The sequence below is a fragment of the Rhineura floridana genome, chromosome 16 (assembly GCF_030035675.1).
Source record: "Rhineura floridana isolate rRhiFlo1 chromosome 16, rRhiFlo1.hap2, whole genome shotgun sequence".
Taxonomy (NCBI): domain Eukaryota; kingdom Metazoa; phylum Chordata; class Lepidosauria; order Squamata; family Rhineuridae; genus Rhineura; species Rhineura floridana.
Window position 1 is genome coordinate 19,801,347 of NC_084495.1, and position 21,719 is coordinate 19,823,065.

At 46.2% G+C, this 21,719-nt stretch overlaps 1 protein-coding gene across 1 annotated transcript in view; it reads right to left on the reverse strand.

Moving 5' to 3' along the window:
• NHSL2 (NHS like 2) overlaps nucleotides 1-1,335 on the reverse strand; it is a 100,145-nt gene extending 98,810 nt beyond the window's left edge. The window contains exon 1 of the mRNA XM_061598235.1: nucleotides 1,265-1,335. The gene's annotated coding sequence lies outside the window, so the exon portion shown is untranslated. The remainder of the gene's footprint in view (nucleotides 1-1,264) is intronic.
• Between the last annotated feature and the right edge of the window lie 20,384 nt (nucleotides 1,336-21,719).

Below are 21,719 nucleotides of genomic sequence, written 5' to 3' on the forward strand. Positions count from 1 at the left end.
GCCATGTACACCCCCTTGAACTCCTTGCAAGAGAGGTGGAATATAAATGTAATAAATAAACAGATAATATTTATGTAAATATAAGCAGTATAGAAATGGTCTAAATAATAAATTAATAAAATAAATAAATAATAACAAAATATTGTTAGTGTTTAAAAGGCTGCAAAACTCTTTGGCCACTTCCAGGCTGTTGTTATTTTTGGGTAGGATTTAGTCAAATACTGGCAAATGCAGGTTGCATAATTAATAATGTTGATTAGTAGTCGTGCACAACAAAAATCCCCCTCCCCCATTTTTTGGGGGAACTTTTTGGACTAAGGAAGATGATAGAAAAATGCACTTGCAAGTATGGGATAATAATTGCTTGTTGTAACGTCGTATAACCTCCCTGCAAACCAATCGGAATGCGTGCTGAATACATAGCCAATGAACTTTTGTGCAAACAAACCAGGATGAATGTTCAATACACAGGTAATCTGGAAGCGTCCTTTTGCCCGTGTCCTTTCTTTACTGGCTAGCATTGGCTCTCCAGGGTCAGATATAAGTCTTTCCCAGACCTTCCAGGAGATGTCAGGAATTGAACCTGGGATCCTTTGCATGCAAAGCATACGTGCCCTACCACTCAACAACAACCCTTCTCCAATATAACAGGTTTAAGCAAACATATGAAGTTGTCTTATACCGAGTCAGACCACCAAATTGGGAGGAATTCAAGCACAACCCTACTCACTGGCCCCTTTTACAGTGCTTTTGCCTGGCTGAAAAGCATCTTAGAATTGTGATCGCACTTGCATGGATGTGGATGTGTGTGTAGAAACCTCTGACTTTTGCGCGGCTGGAATGTAGTCACATTCATTGCACCATCCACTATGCCACTGCCATGTGGCCCACCTATGCCAATTGTGTCTACTCTGGCTGGCAGGGGCTCCTGAGGTTTTCAGACAGGAGCCTTTCCCAACCCTGCCTGAAGATGCCACGGATTGAACTCGGGACCTTGTGCATCTACCACCAATGGCCTGTGGGCTCAACCTAGATGTTTCTAGGCCCTTATCGTTTTATCCAGGATGAATTTGTGCCTGACTCATTCAGTTCAAACCTTGTCAATTTCTTCCATCTATTCCTTTTAGCAGTAGCTGTTTCACAAAACCAGACTCAGAAATTTGACTAGGCAGAAACGTGTTTAAATCGTAAACACAACATATATAGCAGGACAGCAAAGAACAAAAAAAGTAAAAGTAGACAAAAAGTGCTAATCTGGACATACCTTAGTTTCCTAGTGTTGTTGACACGCCAGTCAGGAGCCCGTGAGGGATACTGCAAAATCCTGATCCTCACACAGAACAGGAAAAGGCAGGAAAATGATATTTGTATTGCTGCAACCTCTCTCTGAGCTGTAACAAAGCTTTTGTAAGCAGCTCAAGCTATAAAGCCTGAGAACAGTTGGGCTTAAATTTCCTCTCCACCCCACTAGATCCTGGTCAGAGAAAGCAGAATGACCTCAGGTTTTATCGCTTCCTTATCTTCACATTATGAAATCCACCTTCACTCGCCCTGTCTTCCAGGCAACGAAGAGTAAACAGCCCCCCTCTGTACTTATCAGGTCTGTCCGAGCATCCCTGAATACTCCAAGGAGGAGTCACTGGGCTCTCCTTTTAAGCTATAGAAACTTTACCGCATAACTGCATGCAGGAATTCGCAGCTAAAGGCTTTAGGCAAGAGATAAGGTGGTGAAGCAATAGATCTTCTCTATCACCCACAGGCGGCTACCCGAGCAGTTATAGCGGAATAAGTTTGTAGGCCATTTCAGGCATTAGTTTTTCAGGTTTTGTTTTTATGCACATGTGTAAAAACAGAATGTAAACAACGCATGAATTAAACACATGTTTGCAAACATGCAATTTTTTAACTGTACTTTAGAACATTTCAAACTGTGCTTTAGCATGTTTTTAGTTGTAATTGTGTTTTCAAATGTCTTTTTAACTGGTTTTAGTACGCTTTGCTTTTTCTTGTTAAATTGTTTTGTTTATGTTCCCCACCGTGTGCTCCTTCAGAAGGAAGGGAGGGCGATAAATTCAACAAATAAATAAGAATAACATAAATATTGAACAGCAAAATGTGCTAAGGAACTGGGATTGGTTGCAGTTACTCCACTGTCGGTTTAATGGTTTAAGATTTACCCCAGCCTTGGCTACGTACACATTGAAAGTACATGGCTTCCCCCAAATAATTCTGGAAAAGTAGTTTGTTAAGAGTGCTGGGAACTGTAGCTCTGTGAGGGGCAAATTACAGTTCCCAGGATTCTCTGGGGGAAAGTTATGCACCCTAAATGTATGGTGTATATGCAGACCTTATCCCAGAGGCCACAGGCAAGGTGCAAGGTGACCCATCCCAGTCTGGGTTCAGGCCTGGTTACGGGACTGAATCGGCCTTGGTCGCCCTGATGGATGACCTTTATCGGGAGAAGGACAGGGGGAGTGCGACTCTGTTATTCTTACTTGATCTCTCATCGGCTTTTGATACCATTGACCATGGTATCCTTCTGGGCCGACTTGGTGAGATGGGTATTGGAGGAACTGTTTTACAGTGGTTCTGATCCTATCTCCAAGGTTGTTTTCAGAGAATAGCATTGGGTGACTGTCTTTCGGCCCCCTGGCAGTTGTGCTGTGGGGCGCCGCAGGGTACCATCTTGTGCCCCATGCTGTTGAACATCTATATGAAGCCCTTGGGAGCAGTCATCAGGAGATTCGAGGCGTGGTGTCAGCAGTATGCTGACGATACCCAGCTGTATTTCTCTGTAACATCTGAATCGGGAGAGGCCGTGCATGCCCTGCTTGGACTCGGTGATGGGCTGGATGAGGGCCAATAAACTGAGTCTGAATCCTAGCAAGATGGAAGCACTGTGGGTTGGTGGTTCCCGAGTTCGGATAATTGGTCATTTGCCTGCTTTGGATGGGATTGTACTGCCTCTGAAAGAGCAGGTCCATAGTCTGGGGGTGCTCCTGGATCTATCTTTGTCGCTAGAGGCCCAGGTGACCTCTGTGGCTAGGAGTGCCTTTTACCAGCTTCAGCTGATAAGACAGCTGTGGCAGTTTCTGGACTGGGATAGCCTGACCACTGTTGTCCATGCACTGGTAACCTCTAGGTTGGATTACTGTAATGTGCTCTATGTGGGGCTGCCCTTGAGGTTGGTCCGGAAGCTGCAGCTAGTGCAAAATGCGGCAGCGAGACTGCTCACTGGGGCAGGGTATTGCCAACATGTCACCCCACTGCTGAAAGAACTGCACTGGCTGTCCATTTGCTACCAGGCCAAGTTCAAGGTTCTACTTTCGGTGTACAAAGCCCTATATAGCTCAGGACCAGGATACCTGAAAGACCGCCGTACCCCTTATATACCCAGTCGATCACTGTGCTCTGCAGGTGATGGCCTCCTGCAGATACCATCTTATCAAGAGGTTCATTCTGTACAATATAGGAAACAGACCTTTAGTGTGGGGCACCTACCCTGTGGAATTCCCTCCCTTTAAATATTAGGCAGGCACCATCTCTGCTATCTTTTCGGCGCCTTTTGAATACTTTCCTCTTCCAACAAGCCTTTTAAGTTGAGACCTATCCCAGTCTGCGTCTGTGTTAGAATTGCTTTTAATATGTCTTTTAATATCTTTAACCCTTTTTTTAAAGTTGTTTTGCTTTAATGTATTTTAAGGTCTTTTTATGATGTTTTGAAGTGTTTTTCGTGTTTCTGTTTGCCGCCCTGGACGGAAGGGTGGGGTATAAATAGAATAACAAATAAATAAAATAAAAATGATAATAAAGAAAATGAAGAATCTGCTGGCACTTCAAACACTAACAAATATTTCCTTTGCTGAGTGGAACTGGGTGGCAAGCTGTCAGGGATGCTGTAGTAGCATGCCACATTGCAGATCCTGCATTGAGCAGGGGATTGGACTAGATGACCTCTGAGGTGCCTTCCGACTTTTAAATTTGATTAAATTTATTGTGACACAAGCTCTTGTGGGCCAGAGCCCAATCCATTAGATGCATGAAGCATTGTACTCAGTTGAAAGATATATACAGGTAAATGTTGTTTAGATGGGCTGAAACTGAGATCCATTCAAACACGAGCACTCTTTTTCTGATCAGTCAGAATGGGTGTGCACTACCCACCATAGGCAATCCCTCTGAAAATTAAAAATGACCAGCCATTGTACCTATACTGAAACAAAATTATGGCTGCAATCTGAAAAGACACATTAGCCTAGTTCACACATAATGCTAAACCATGGTTGTTAACCGCAGTTAATGATAAACCAAGGTTTATGTGAGTGTTTGCCAGGTGCCTCAGCTTTAACCATGGCTCATGTTAACTATAGTTATCAGGTCACAGAACAGTTAAAAGCACCAGCAACAGCAGCCTTGAGAGTGGTTTGAATTTTTTTACCAGTCTGCACTTGCAAGCTCTGTAGCTCTGGGGCAGCCATAGCTCCTTAAGCATAGTTAAGAAGGGGGTCCAGGTTCACATATAACACTAAGGGGCATACATCTTTGCCCAAGGGAGCTGAGACATCTCAGAGTTCAAATCCATAAAAACATCAATAGGTTACTTCTGGCTAATTATAGCCCTATTTGGTACAAAATAAGATCTGATCTCAATAAATGGTTGAAACAAAACCTGTGTGTCTGCCTGCACAGTGGCTGTAAAAATGATAGCACTACCCAAACCTGAGCTGGTATAGCACAGTGGGGAAGAGAGCCTGGCTGGAAGGCCAGAGTCTGTGAGTTCAAATCCCCACTCGTGTCTCCTGGGTGTCAAGGGCCAGCTAAAGATCACCCCACAATGAGTGGCTCAGGGGTTACGTGCGTTGCCACCTGTGCAGCTGTGGGCAAGCTGCATAGTCCCAAGGAGCCCAGTTGGCCCCCAGCTGGCAGCTGCAGACAAGGAAGGGGCTGGCTTGTGCAGCTGTGGCAAGCTGAGCAGGCCCTAGCCAGCTGGGGAGGACTAGCCTCAGAGGGAGGCAATGGGAACCCCCCTCTGAATACAGCTTACCATGAAAATCCTATTCATAGGGTCGCCATAAGTTGGGATCGACTTGAAGGCAGTCCATTTCCATTTCATCTAAACTTACCTTTCTCTTCCACGCACTTCTGATTTAGGTTTCAGGCAAACAAAAATTTGGCAATCTGAGATGGAACACTTCATTTTTAACAACAACAAAAAAGCCCCAGGATGAAAAAATCCAATGCTGGACACAAATGGAAACCATCTCCATAGACAGTATTCCAATTGGGTCGATATTTTTTCAAACTATCCCAAGAAGAGCACTGAACAGTTCGGAAGACATGCATTCATGAGTATGCTCCTCAAAGGCTGGAAGAATCATTTTCTTGCCCCACTGTTTTCATCAACATTTCTTTAATAAAAATAGGTACTTTCCCCTGCAATGGTGGCCAGAAAAAAGGATTTTTCCAACTCAGGGATTTTTATCCAGCTAAAAGGCTGATCGCTGAAAGAGACTTTCAGATGGCACTGGGAAAACATGGATACACTGCAGATAGTTACATGGTTTTCTTTCCTGTCCTGAGATCAGGAATCAAGCCCTATCAAATCTGTCACCTTTTGAAAATTTAATATCAGCTGCAAGGGATAGAGAAAGTTAATTAGTCTCCAGACTGTGTACTGTTGCTAAACTCAGGTTCGGAAGTTCTGATGGGACTTAAATGGGAAAGTAACTGTGAGATGGAAATTGAGGAGGAAGATAGGAAACAATCATGGAACAAGCTCTTGGTCACGACATCATCCCACCAAGTCCAGGTAACAATGTTGAAGGTGCACACAGGTGATATAAAACACCTGTGAGACTGTCAAGAATTAGTCACACTCAATCTTCTAGGTGTTGGCGGGGTTGTGAGGAGGTAGGCACATACCACCATATGTGGTGGTCATGTGAAAAAGTACAGATCTTTCGGCAGTCATTTTTTTCTGAAATGCAACTCTTAACCTCACAAACCTTGGATTGGAGCCCTCCAACTAGCAGTTATGAACTTTTTCATGGAAGAAAATTTGGATCTGAACCACAAAACCTTATTAAGTCACCTTGTGATGGCAGCCAGGCTGACAATAGCTAAACATTGGAGGGATTTGACAGGAGACACTATTACAAACTGTTACCAGAAACCACATGGTTTGGCTAATTGCCAAACTTAAAGTAGCAAGGGGAGTTTCAAAAAAGGATAAATCTGCCGAAATATGGTACCCGTTTATAGTTTATGTCAACAGAAAAGAAAATGGATGTGATCCATCATTTAATTATGCCTGAATATGGAATGCATGAAATGATACGATCTTTAAGAAACTGATTCACTTCAAATGTTATCTCAAATTCAGGGATAAACGTCCAGTAGCATGTATTTTACATAACAACGCCAATTTTATTCCTTAATTATAGGAGAAAAGAGTATTTTGTAAGCCTGCCTAGGCCTTGTCATTGCAGGGGGCAGGTGTCTTTTTTTAAGTTACAGTTATAAGTTTATTATATTTATATTTTTCCACTCTTGTTGTTTGAGTGGGTGCTTTGAAAGTAATTTGGAAATGAAAAGAGGGGGGTCTCTCTGGCGTAGTGGTTAGTGTTGGACTACGACCTGGGACACCTGGGTTCGAATCCCCACACAGCCATGAAGCTCACTGGGTGACCTTGGGCCAGTCACTGCCTCTCAGCCTCAGAGGAAGGCAATGCTAAACCACCTCTGAATCCCACTTACCATGAAAACCCTATTCAAAGGGTCACCATAAGTCGGAATCAACTTGAAGGCAGTCCATTTCCATTTTTCAAAGTACATAGAGCTGAAGGGGGAAGATGAAGAGTGACACTCTTTCCCACTTCCTCCTTCAGCTCTCTGTGCCTTTCAAAGCACAGATTAATTCTTGCTAATAGATCTGACTTTTCAGGTACATCGTAAAAATGAAAGGCGTGTGTGTATGTGCACACTTTCTCTCATTTTGTGTCTTGCAGTGTGCATGTGCGCGTGCACGCGCGTTGATTCAGGAGAGGGTGGAGAGAAGTGACCACAGGAGGCGACGCTCACAGCACTCACTCAAAAATGTGCCCATGGGCCTAAAAAGATTGACAGACCCTGGGCTTGAAGAAGGAATTTCAGCAGGTATAACTTGCATGGCAACCTACACCTGCTGAAATTCCTTGTTCTAGACAACTATCAAGGTACAGGAGCCCTATCCTCTTTTGCATCTGGCCACCCTAGCTCTTTTGAAGAAGGTGCTTTTTTGGGAGGGGGAGATCTTGATCCATTACTCCCCACCACTCCTTCCTCAAAAATGGCACACAGACACACACACACAGAGCAAATCTAACTGCTGATCCATTCCTTACGTCCACACTGTGGAAATGGCACCAAAAAAGAAAGAGGAATGCTTGCAACCTTGGCAAAAGTGGGTGGTGGAAGGTCACCTGGAGCATTTCTTTCTTTGATGCCCCATATTCTCCACCCAAGTCCTTGGGTTGGGATAGCTAAGGTGCAGACAGCCCCAGGAACCTGTTAGAAGCTGGACAAGATGCTCTCCTACGGTGCCACCTGCAGGACTTGAAGACAAATTGCAGCTTCAAAAGGCAACTGGATGTAATCCCCAACCTACACTTCGGCTTCTGGTCTATGTAGAAAGTATACTAAAGGCTCCTCCAGATTACCTGTTTATTGAGCATCCATCCTGATCTGCTTGCACAAAGCTTACATGGCAGATAGCTTTATACTTGTTTTTTATTGAGCATTCATTCTGATTTATTTGCAGGAGGGTTACACGACAACCAACATTCATCCTGATTTGCTTGTGTGATGTTTATAAGCCTTCCCGTTAATCATTCATTCATCCCACACTTTTCAGTGCACTCCTCCATCACTTTCCTAACTGCAAAAAACTATTTTTTTAAAATTTATTGATCACATTTGCATCCTGCCCTTCCTCGCAAAGTTCCCAGGGCAGCAAACATCAAAATGTTAAAACAATACAATTTAAATGAAAAATATATGACCAAAAAAGGGGGGGGAATGGGAAGATCATTATATACAGACCAACTTCCAGCCATGTTAATGTGTTACAGATCTTAAAGCAGACACGGGGAACCTTCGGTACTGAACGACAACTCTCATCAGCCCCAGCAAGCATGGCCAATGGCCAGAGATGACAGGAGTTGTAGTTCAGCAACATTTGGAGGGCCAAAGGTTCCCCACACTTGCTGTAAACAGTGGGATGAAACGGCAACAAATCACAAAGCATATAGTCTATAACAATTCAATTAAAACTGAAATATATGCGAAATGACCCCAGTGACCATTCACAACAGTAACAGCTGATAACATTGCAAATCTAGGATGATTGAGTTAATTAATGTGCAATGCCTACAGTGGGACAGAAAGCCATTGTCCCTGTTCAAGCCCAAACTAAAAGTATGAAACTTCTAGGTAAGTTCTAATACAGCTGCTTCATACTGGAGTCTTCTTTAGCTGTAGAAAACAACGTTAAAGTCTGCAGTGCTCACTTACCCATGTATTCAACCTCATCCAGTGCACGGGTGCCAGCCACCTCCATGTGGCAGTACTATGTGCATGTTGTTTGCATTCACAACACACAGCATTCACAGTGCACACACGTAGACTAAGCAGTCTGTGCAGATACTTCAGATAACATTCTACTCGGGCCAATAAATATGGCATTTGATGAATGAATGTTGGAAAGAAACAGGAACACAGGAAGCTGCCTGAGAGTGAGTCAAACTATTGTCTACACTGACTGGCAGCAGCCGTCCAGGATTTCATCCCTATCTGGAGATGCCTTTTCCCCATTCCTTCTTGTTCTACTCCCAGGCTTGGCCATACTTATGCTATCCTACAGGTGGCAGCAGTGGCTTAGGGCCAGGTCCTGCGAGGTCAAGGACACTTTGACAAATCTTTTGTATCATCTTGTGATTTGTTCTGACATTTACCAAGACTAACCCATTTATGCCCTGCCAATACAAGATGAACATCCAAGGCAGTTTACTGGGGTGGAGGGACAAACATGCAGCCCATCAATAGGTAGTAAGGAGGCAATATATTGCCACACAGAAACACATCCATAGGAATTAGGGATTGCCACCTTTCCCTCATCCCCTTCGCTGCCATTAATGGGCACAACAAGCCGAAATCCCACAAGTACGTTTTTCATCTTCACAGCACAAAGAAATAACGGAGGGAAGGCAAAAGTCTAAACCAGGTGTGGTTAGTTCAGATGTTGCTGAACTAACTACAACTTCCATCATCCCTGGGCATTGGCCACCCTTGCTGGGGCTGACAGGAGCTGTAGTTCAGCAACATCTGGTGGGCCAAAGGTTCCCCACATCTGACCTAAACTGATCTTTTTAAAAACCAAAACAAAAACAGAGATAGGGAGGCTTCACCTGTTGAGCTTCTGCCTGTTGCAAAATGGTAAAAAAGGCACATGGGTCCAGAAGGAAAAGTGCTCTTCTCCACACACAGACATACCATTAGGACAAAGTCTGCCAAGGTGCTCCTCGCCAGCCTGCATCCCTCAAGGGTACCGCTTCCCCTCAGAACGGCCTGTGAAGCAGCTGATCTGAGCTATTGCTGCCTGCTGCCTGCTCCATTCTCCCTCGTAACTCTGCCTCAACCTACTCTGACTCCCCAACCGGATGCATCTCCAAGAGAAACGTTTGTTCCGGGCTGTGCAATGATGAACTCCGGAGAGAGGGACCTCTGAATAAGAGGCACCCAGCGCATTGCTCTCTTTCACTTGTGCAGGCAAGCGCGCGCGCACAAAATGCCAATTCTTGGGCAAGCACACTTGGCCCATTCAGCCAGGCACAGCGCAAGGGAGCCTCCCAGCCAGCTTCGGCACCCCCCACTGAAGCCACACTTTGTGCCTGCAGCCAATGCCCTGTGTGTGTTGGTGTGTGCACGGTCCTTGCTGGCTGCCTGGGGTGCTGCCAACGGGCACAGTGTGCTTGGTACTTTAGAGGAATGTTTGCCAGGAAGAGGGGGTAGGGGAGAGGAGGTGGTGGCAATGGGAAAAGGCCTCTAGAGAAAAAGGCTGCGTACACACAACATTCTATTCTACATTCAGTGCACACTGAGATCTTGTTTTTGCTACCTAGTCCACACGCAATCTGGACCTAGTGCGTATTTTATGCCCCTGAAAAGTGTTGCTTCTTCCCCACGAACTAATTTCATTCCAAAAATTAAAGCTCAGTACAGACTGGTTCTGCATTACCCTCCAATGTGTCTATTTGAAAACGGATGAAAGTGGTCCCAGTAATGGGAGCTGCATCCACACCTGCCCAGTGACGTTGTGGGTGGGTGTATACCAAGATCACAGTGACCACTTCCGTCTTCATTTACCTGGGATGTGCTTGGGGAGGAAAAGGTGTGGATAGCCTAATTAAGGGGAGGGTTTTTAAATGTGTGACCCTACCCACCCTTGAGGATGGCAGGATGTAGTATCAGGCCCCATCTGCACTGTACGTTTAAAGCAGTATCATGCCACTTTAAAAAGTCATGACTTCGCCCAAAGAATCCTGGAAACTCATTTTTTTAAGGATGCTGAGAGTTTTAGGAGACCCCTATTCACTTCACAGAGCTACAATTCCCAGAGTGGTTTGACAATCCATCCCTCTTCCAAGAGGACTCTGGCAACTGTAGCTCTGTGAAGGGAATAGCCTGCAAAGCAGTTCTAACAACTCTTAGCACTCTTTACAAACTACAATTCCCAAAGCGGTTTGACAACCCATCCCTCTTCCAAGAGAACTCTGGGAACTGTAGCTCTGTGACGGGAATGGGGTCTTCTAACAACTCTTAGCACTCTTTACAAACTACAGTTCCCAGAATTCCTGGGGGGAAGCCATGGCTCTTTAAAGTGGTATGATACTGCTTTAAACATATTGTGCAGGTGAGGTCTCAATCTAGATATAAAGCAGCATGTTGAGGATAAGCATAATTCTGTGTTGAGAAAAACTAGGTCTTTACACTACAAACGGGTAAGTGTGTACAAGGCTTAAATCTACTTGGAGCCCAGATGTGACGGAGCTCTACTGATCTCTTGTCAGGTGTTCCTGGGCCCTGCACTGACAGCGAGGGCATGAAGTGGATAGGGAGGGTGGATGTCACCCCATTGCCATGGTCAGACTACTTCCTGGTGAAGTTTAGACTTGTAGCTCCGATCCTTCCCTGCATGGGTGGTGGACAGATTAAGATGGTCCACCCTCGGAGACGAATGGAATCCACTGGATTCCTGAATGCCCTGGGGGAGTTCCCAGTAGATAGAGCAGATGACCCTGTTGATGCCCTTGTCACACTGTGGAACAGCAAAAAACAGGCTGGATGATGGCTAGAGCGCAAGTGGCGAAAGACGTGCTGTGAGGCTGATCGAGCACGAGTAAAACATCATAACCGTGCCTACTGTGTGACGGTGAGGGCGGCAAAGAAGGCCCACTTCTCTGCCTCCATTGCATCCTCAAGTAGCCTTTGGGCGGAGCTCTTCCGTATTGTCCGGTGTCTGTTGACATCGACTCCAGGAAATGGAGTCTTAGACCCTTCAGAGGCCCACTGTGAATTGTTTGCAAGGCACTTTGAGGGTAAAGTTGCTCGCCTCCGTAGCAGTCTTGATGTACATCTACTATAGTCCCCAATGAGGTGTCCAGTGCAATGTCTGCTGCAACTTCTTGGGAACGGTTTCAGTTGATGCGACCTGATGATGTGCTTGCGACAATGCGGCCAGCAATATGTCCTCTAGACCCTTCGTTGTGGATGGAGACAGAGGCAAAGATGGGTGGAGCACTGAATAACAATTTTACCTTTGTAGAGCAAGCTAGTTTTTACATTCCCTCCCACATCTCTCTCTGTCCAAACAAGCCAAGAGGTATTATCAGAGTTCAAGGACACATTCCGGCCAGTAAATTACACTCAGTGCAAAGCAGGGCTAGTGAGGGGTGTGGCCTGGCGAGAGTTCCAAAGGCTAAATAGAAAGACCTGGAGGGTCACATATAGCCCCCAGACCTTAGGTTCCCCATCCCTGCCTTAAAGGTACAGTCACATATTTAACAAAATCTTATTGTCCTAATAAGCACAGCCCCACCATGGAGACGGCCATGTAGGTCTTTCCCACCTGATCACCACTCCTGATCCTGGCTAGGCGATGGTTGCCCTTGAACCATTCTACACTACAGGCATTGCTGGAATGCCTCTGGTGGCCCCCACTGGGAGTCTAGCAGCTGCCATTTCAATTCCCTACAATGCCCCTGAGCAACACTATATGTCAGGGTATTGTGGGGGAACCAGAGTTCAAATCCTCAAGCAGCTATGAAGCTCACTGGATGACCTGGGACCAATCACTGGCTGCATATACACCATGCATTTAGAGCACATGGCATCCCCCAAAGAATCCTGGGAACGTTAGTTTACTCCTAGCAGAGCTACAAGTCCCAGCACCTTTAACAAACTACAATTCTCAGGATACTTGCGGAGGTTGTGCTTTCAATGTGCTGTAGATGTATGGCGGAACTCCCTTTCAACCTCACCTACTTCGCAGGGTTGCTGCGAGAATGAAGAACCATGTCTGCCACCTTGAGCAACTTGGAGGAAAAAAAAGTGGGATAATCAGTAAATCGATAAATATCCACCACTGCCAGGTCAGTTTATGTGGGGAGAGAGATGGGAAGACACACCAGGGGGCCTCCTCCGCCCCACATCCCCCTCCCTAGACATTCCGCATCCTTAGCCAAACCCTGAGCAGAAAGCAGTTGTGTAACCCTTTTACAGACCCCGTGGATGATGGCGTGTGCATCCATCCACTGAAGGCAAGTGATAGGAACACACACAAAGGGAGACCACCCATTAAGTGGGATTTGCAAGATGTTTCTGGCACAGCCCTTGGCTCCTGGCAGTGGCTGCTCCTGTCTAGGCCCAGACAACACAAGCAGTTCTGCTCCACAACTCTGTCTCCCTTTCATCTCCATTGGCAGGCCTTGGCCAGTCTTCTTCCCAAACCACCTTTTTTTCCACATTGTCGAGAAAGTTTAAAGACTGATGAAAAGGGGTGTTTTTCTTACTCTTCCAATTATCAGCATTGTGGGCGGTGGGTGAACTTGCCCCTATGCCTACCTGGTTCTAATTTGCTTTATGGTCTTTCCAGATCAACACATGCACGCACCCGCGAGCGCACACGCACACACACACACACACACACAAGCTTTCTTTTCAAATTATCCTAAACTAGACCCAATTCATTTTGGTTGGTTGGTTTACCGGGCACCGTCCATATGTGTGATGCCAGCGGTGGCTGGTGTCCATTGGAACTGGTGGGGCGGAAGGCAGGGAGCCCAACAGAGGGGGAACCAGAGTCAATGACAGGCAAAGCCAGCTAATTCTAGTCTTGTCCCCACCCTCCTCCCTGGTACACGGGGCAACACAAACTACGGAGGAAGAAGTTGACAGACAGTGCCATGCCACTCCCTGCTCCTAGTTGCAAATAGGAAGGTGAGCAGGTGGGAGCTGACTAAGGGCAGGCTGACGTTGGTGGGGCACTGCCCCATTTGTCCAAGTGAACAAGACTCCACTGCATGATGCGTTAGAGGACAAGCCCCTCCCTAACAGAGGGGAAACAATGCAAGAGGGGGAGAGACAGAGGTGGGGTGAAGTGGGGGTAGAGGGGGTGGGTAAGCAATATGCAACTGTTTCAGTGGCACGTGCTTAGGCTTAGATCAGGTGTGGCCCTCCAGATGTTGCTGACCTACATCTCCCATCATTCCTGCCAACTGGCCATGCTTGCTGGGAGCTGATGGGCAATGCAGTTTGGGAACATCTGGTGGGCCAAAGGTGCCTCACATGTGGTTTAGATACAGGTTCAATTAAAGCAGAGAACAGGAACATTAAATACTATCATTTTCAGCCTCATAGGCAACATATGGAAGTAGGCCACTTTCAGAGGTTGAAGGGGATCTCTCCCAGAGTTAGACTAGCACAGCCAGATCAGAAGAGGCCTCTTTCTGGAGATGGGCATCTACAGGATTTTTTCCTGGGGGTGTGTGACTTCTCCAGGTGGATAAGTAAAACACTGAAGAGACGGAACAGACTAATTTCTCATACACACACGAATTGAGAAGAATAGCATCTATATACTTTGTAGAATCTGAGATATAAGACAAATGCTAGAAACTAGAAACTGCTAGAAACAAGATGCAGTAATGGCCACCAGCTTGGATGGCTTTAAAAGAAGATTAGCCAAATTCATGGAGGACAGGGCTATCAATGGCTACTAGCCATGATGGCTGTGCTGTGCCACCCTAGTCAGAGGCAGCATGCTTCTGAAAACCAGTTGCTGGAAGCCTCAGGAGGGGAGAGTGTTCTTCCACTCGGGTCCTGCTTGCGGGCTTCCCCCAGGCACCTGGTTGGCCACTGTGAGAACAGGATGCTGGACTAGATGGGCCACTGGCCTGATCCAGCAGTCTCTTCTTATGTTCTTATGTTCTTAACTTACTCTCCTTTTTAAAATGAAAGCTAGGAATCTAGACGTTGTAGTTCATGGGGGGGGGGAACTGCCCAACTTCCTCCACCTCTGATTCTGGACCATACTGTATTTTATTAAGAATTGGATGGATGGATGATGGAAATGGCCTTCAAGTCGATCCCAACTTATGGCGACCCTACGAATAGGGTTTTCATGGTAAACGGTATTCAGAGGTTTACCATTGCCTTCCTCTGAGAGGCAGTGACTGGCCCAAGGTCATGCAGTGAGCTTCATGGCTGTGTCGGGATTTGAACCCTGGTCTCCCAGGTCGTAGTCCAACACCTTAACCACTACACCACACTGGCTCTCTATTAAGAATTAGCAGCTGGAATAGCTTTTCCTATTTACCATCCCCTCCCATTTTACTTTTGACTTGTGCCTATTAAATTGCAACCCTATGGGCATGGACTGTGCTATTGTTGTTCCAACCTTTGTGCACCACTTAGACAACTTTTAAGCAAGAAAGAACGAACACCAGATGCAGTCATCTGCACTCAAGGGACCAAATGCAACTACATATGGCAGGTCCAAAGGACATAAGACCATCAGAAGAGCCTTGCAGGATCAGGCCAGTGTTCCATCTAGTCCAGCATCCTCTTCTTACACCCAGATACCTCTGAGAAGCCCGCATGCAGAACCTGAGAGCAAGAGCATTGTCCCCACTTGTGATTCCCAGCAACTGGTATTCAGGGGCATGCTGCTTCTGACAGTGGAGGCAGAACATAGCCGTTGTGGCTAGTACCCATCGAGTTAGCAGTTGGTGTCCAAATGGGAATTTCCCCCAAGTTTAGATTGTCGTATTGTAGTGCTGCAGAGATGGAAAAAGCTGCCTCTTTATTTATTAATTAAATTTATATCCCGCCCTTCCTCCCAGTAGTAGGAGCCCAAGGCGGCAAACAAAAACATTAAAAACAAAAACTCTAAAATATCATAAAAACAAACTTTAAAATATATTAGAGCAAAACATCTTTAAAAACATTTTTTTAAAAAACAAAAAGCTGTAAAAACATCTTTAAAAGCAACTGGGATAAGGTCTCTATTTAAAAGGCTTGTTGAAAGAGGAAGGCCTCTAGTAGGCGCTGAAAAGATAACAGAGATGGCGCCTGCCTAATATTTAAGGGGAGGGAATGCCAAAGGGTAGATGTTATTATACTAAAGGTCTGCTTCCTATGTTGTGCCGAATGGACCTCCTGATGAGATGGTATCTGCAGGAGGCCATCACCTGCAGAGCGCAGTGATCAGCTGGGTATATAAGGGGTAAGACTATCTTTCAAGTATCCTGGTCCCAAGTTGTATAGGGCTTTGTACACCAAACCAGAACCTTGAGTTTAGCCCAGTAGCTAATGGACAGCCAGTGCAATTCTTCCAGCAGTGGGGTGACATGTTGGCGATACCCTGCCCCAGTGAGCAGTCTCGCTGCCGCATTTTGCACCAGCTGCAGCTTCTGGACCAACTTCAAGGGCAGTCCCGCACAGAGGGCATTACAGTAATCCAGCCTGGAGGTCACCAGTGCATGGACAACAGTGGTCATGCTTTCCCAGTCCAGTCCCAGGCTGCAGCTGTCTTACCAGCCGAAGCTGGTAAAAGGCACTCCTAGCCACAGAGGTCACCTGGGCCTCTAGTGACAAAGATGGATCCAAGAGCACCCCCAGATTACAGACCTGCTCTTTCAGAGGGAATACAATCCCATCCAAAGCAGGCAACTGCCCAATTTTCTGAACTCGGGAACCACCAACCCACAGTGCCTCTGTCTTGTTAGGATTCAGACTCAGTTTATTGGCCCTCATCCAGCCCACCACCAAGTCCAGGCAGCAGTCCAGGGCTTGCACAGCCTCTCCCGATTCAGATGTTACAGAGAAATAGAGCTGGGTATCATCAGTGTACTGCTGACACCTCACTCCAAATCTCCTGATGACTGCTCCCAAAGGCTTCATGTAGATGTTAAATAGCATGGAGCACAAGATGGTACCCTGCGGCACCCCACAGCACAACTGCCAGTGGGCAGAAAGACAATCACCCAATGCTATTCTCTGAAAACAACCTTGGAGATAGGATCGGAACCACTGTAAAACAGTTCCTCCAGTACCCATCTCACCAAGTTGGCCCAGAAGGATACCATGGTCAATGGTATCAAAAGCCGCTGAGAGATCAAGTAAGAGTAACAGAGTCGCACTCCTGTCCTTCTCCCAATAAAGGTCATCCATCAGGGCAACCAAGGCCGATTCAGTCCCCAAACCAGGTCTGAACCTAGATTGGAATGGGTTAAGATAATTCCCTCTACAGAAATTCCCCCTACTGTGCAAACAGGTAAAAGTACACAACCAAATCCTCTGTTGCATAGGGGTCATATACGTGAATCTGAGTCCCACTGTCGATCCACCTAGCTCAGTGTTGTCTCCACTGACTGGCAGCAGCTCTCAGACGGAGATCCCTTTCCCAATGCCGGTACAAAGATCCTTTTCCTTTTCTTTTTTAAGTGGAGGGATTAGGGATTGAACCTAGCAGAGCCAACCCTAGATCGGATAGCTGAACGCATCCATTTTTTAATTTTATTGCATAGCCCAGTTCACGCCTTTAGTGCACAATTGACGTGCCCTGTCATTGAAAATAATACATTTGCACGTGCGGATCTGATCACCATCACACATGCTGGTTAATGCGCACCAAGGCTGTAAATTTTTCCACAAACGAAAGAAGAAACGGAAGTAAATGGGAAACTGTTTATACTGCTCGTTTCAGTTGCTCAGCTGACAGATGAGTAGACAGCCTGATGCTGCCCCAGGTCCTCAGCTGGGAAAGACTGTAGCTCCGTGGTAGAGCATCTGTTTTCCATAAAGAAGGTCCCAGGATCAATCTCCACCATTTCAAGGTAGGGCTGGGAGAGAATTCCACCGGAAATCCCAGAAAGCGGCTGCCAGTCAGTGTAGACAATACTGAACTAGATGAAGCAATGGCTGAGGAAGGGCTGTAGCTCAGTGGCAGAGCAGGTGCTTTGCATGCAGAAGGTCCCAGGTTGAATCGCAGCTATCCCCAATCCGGACTGGAGAAGAACCCGGCCTGGAATCCTGGAGGGCTGCTACCAGTCAGCTTCAGCAATACTGAGCAAGATGGACCTATGGCCTGACTCGGTGCAAGGCAGTTTCCTATGTTCCTACACCTCTAAATCCAGCCCTGGCTCTCTACCCACTGAGCTACAGCCTGTCCCCCTAAAACACAATCTACAGGTTGGGTTTCATGGGCTTCACAAGACCCAGGCTGCTCAGCGCAGACAGGAGTGAGGATTTATACCGTTGTACCACAGCAGAGAGTCCACCCCACCTACCAGAAGACCCAGGTGAGGGCTCATCCTCCATTCCATTGCGTCCATCTGTCACATGCAAAGAGAGCTGTGCCGCCACAAGATCCCTGCTCCATTCAACTAGACCCCGAGGAAGGAGGGAGAGGCAGTCCAACACCCGCTTGCTCACTTGCTGGGAGAAAAGAAGCACTGTGGGGATGGCGGCGAGACAGGAGGGCTGGGGGAGGTGGCTGTGAGAGGCACAAAGGCTGCTTCCCAGCCGCCCACACAAGCGGAGAAGACAGAAAGCAGGTGGGAAGAGGCTGGCTGGGGAAGTCAGGGGGTGCTAGGCCCAGCCACCCATCTCTGCCTGGTGGTGTGGTTTGGAGACAGATATTGGCACATGGAGAGGGAAACAAGCCTTTTCAAGCATAGCAAAGGTTTTTTTAAATGGTAATTTACTGATATATTTTTTTGCAGTCTCACACTTTACATGTTAGGTATGTGTGTCTGATTATATATCCCCAATCAAATTAATTTTCTTGTATTTGTACAGCATGCTGTCTAAGACAGTGTACACACACAGCATACATTCAAAGCACATGATTCCCCCCAAAATCATCCTGAGGCTGCTGTGAATTGTAATTCTGTGTGGGTGAATGACAATTCCCAGGATTCTCTGGGGGAAGCCCTGTGCTTTAAATGTAATGGTGCCTACACAACCTAAAAGTGAACTTGGGTGATGAGCACCACCAAGATTGTAGGGGAAATGGGGGCACTGAGATGTTTCTGAACTACAACTCCCATCAACTCCACCCGGCATGGCCAAGAGGTGACAGGAGTTGTAGTCCAACAACAACTGGAGGTACTTGGCTGAGGAAGGCTGAAACAGAACCTAGAGAGAGTGCAACTTCTCCACATATTTCAAAAGGCAAATGCATTTTTTCTCCTTCCCCATAAGTGCTAGAAACTTTAAAAAACAAATCTGACATTCTGCTGATGTGTACTCTATACAAATGGGCCTACGTTGAAGAGAGCAGTGGAGGAAAATGTGTCATATTTTATTGTTATTATTAATTTATTATTATTATTATTATTATTATTATTAGCAGCATTAACAGCAACATTCATTACCCGCCTTTCACCCAAAGGTTCCAAGATGGTTTACAACAGTTTTAAAATGCAACATAAAAACAATTAATAACAACCTACAACAACCTAGTAGACAACGAAGACAAGGACAACATTTCCAGGAACAGCCTCGGATTACCATGCTGTTCTCAGCAAAGCACTTCACAGAACAGAGAAAATAAAGGCTGTAGAAGGCAGGTGGTGACCTTCAGCCCAGAGCAAAAGGACCCATTGGAGACCCTCCCCTCCAGGGCCAAGCAAGCCCACATGTGGTGGGCTGGAGCCCTGCATTTGCTGTCTCAGTGCCAAGACATGCTTCCTCTCTGCCAAAACCCACACCCCTTGGGCTGCCCACTGGATCAGAGCCTGCAATCTGGAAGCAATTTCCCTGCTCGGCTCAGCCTGGCCTGTTTGGGAGCAAGCCTCTGGCCCCTCAAATTCCACTTGGATGGAGGCTGCTTCTGGACGAACTCTTGTTTTCCCTCCAGTTGGAATCTGCAGCCTATGACTGATAACAAACCGTGTCACTGGGAGGGATTTAGCACAACTGCACCAAGTCATGCACTATGTTTATCCCAGATTCGTTTTTGTCCTCTGCCTGATGAACAGCAAAATAAATACAATGTGGCTTTAAGTCCAAGACAGTGGAAGGCACAAGTACTGAAAAACATGCTGAAAACCACAGCAATTATTTCAAAATAAGGATCCATACATATATATTCACATATGCCCATTTTATGCATATTTGTAGCATGGGCTGGTGCCTGAAGTCTTTTAACAGGGCTGGGGAACCTTTTTTAGCCCAAGGGCCATATTCCCTTCTGATCAACCTCCTTGGAGCCACATGCCCGTGTGAGGTAGGGCCAGAGGCTAAAGCAGGCAGAGCAACGAATATAATTATTACTACCTCCATTGCAGATTGTAATATTTATTTTACAATGTTTTACTTTAAATATTTCCATCCCTTCCACCATTTTATTATACTTTTATCTATTATTATAAAAGGAGCTTTGCATGGCTAGCAAGTCAGTACTTCTTGGATCTCTCAGCCATGCTTGCATAACCCAAGATGCTGGCTAGACCAAAGCAGAACATGACCTAACTAGCGCTCAACTAATCTTTGCCGAATTGAGCTGCTAAGTAGTATTTGTACCATTTGCCTCCTTCTGGGAGATACTTGGCCCATAATTTACACAGCCCTAGCAGGCTTTAAAGTATTCTGAGTGCCATAGTGTTTTTGCTGCTAGCGTGAGCCTCGCAATTTGTCTTGCATCCCAGATATGTCCTGCTTGGAAGCAACTTAATTCAGGCTGCATATTTGGGAAATACAACTGATCCCTTTATTCCCTCTTGTTTGTTCCATGCTTCAGCCTGCAAAGTCAGAGGGCAGCAAATGGCTGGATTTTTTTTGCTGCAAAACACCAGTAAACAGTTTATTACTAACAGGGTGTGGGACAGGCTCTGCTCACAAAAACTCTTCACAATCCAACATTGGGAGCAGAGAAAGAAGACTGAACCATACCGAATTAGCTGTTCTTTTTGGAGTGAGAGTGGTGAAGGAGTATTGCTTCTTTGGCCAAATGCTATTGCTATTATTATTATTATTATTATTATTATTATTATTATATCCTGCCCTTTCTCCCAAAGGAGCCTAAGGCAGCAAACATATCAACAAAAACAACTGAACAAGAAAAGGAAAAGCATTCTAGAAACACAGTTAAAAACATTCTAAAATATAGTCACAGTTAAAAACATTTTCATCAGTGATCTTCAGGTCACCAGGAACAGTACCCTTCAGCCATCAAATGCACTGGGAGTCTTTTCTGTAGGTGTGGTGTGCATTAAAACAATAACTATGGAAGAGACCTAACGAGACTCCTTTGCCAGGGAGGGGGAGTCAAATCCCAGGCCTAGCCCTAGGGAGATTCCCAAAATTGCTCCCCCCATCCTAGCACTGCCTGTCGCAAAGAAGAAGTCAGGCTGCTGCTTTTTAAACTGTTTTCGCCCCACCCCATAATCCTTCCTGGTTGGAAAGCAAGCAAATATCCCTAGAACAAGCATCCACACAAGGCACGCTGAGATCACCAGAGATGCAGTGCCAAAAGTTCCACTCTGACTCGAACAGTTAGAAGGGGAAAGAAAATAAAAAAGACAGTGCAATCAGCAAAGTCAGCGCCCTGCCTGGCTAGCAGCAGGACAGCTTCATCCTGTAACAATGTATTCGTTCTGGCCTTCAGAGGGAACAAGCTATCCTTCTGACTAGGACCAGCTGTCCCTGGTCTCCAATTCAAGCAGGACACCCTCCTTCCCATGGAATGTCAAGGGCAGAGCAGAAGTATCTGTTGAGCAACAAAGGCAGAAGCTCTGGAGTTTCTGCACCCCAAAAGCGGCACAGATTGAGTTTCACTTGCTCTTTATTTATGCACTGGGACCAGGGTTGACTCCAAGTTTTACAAAGTGGTGGCCACCCCCTACACTGGTGGCAGGTCTCCTAGCAGATTAACCTGCTAGCTGCAACAGGCAACGGAAGTGCCGCAATCTGTACTGAGGGGGTGAGAGCTGTCCACTATCTACATTTCCCACAAGGCTCTGCAGCGACACATTGGGGCATTCTGGGTAATTAAACCAGCAAATGACTTACATAACACAGCCATCTTGAGTCTAGTGACAGCACTTGGCCCTACTAGGGCCCTGGCAAGTTCCCAAGAATGTCGTATGTTGACACCGGGCATGATTGGAATCCTTGAA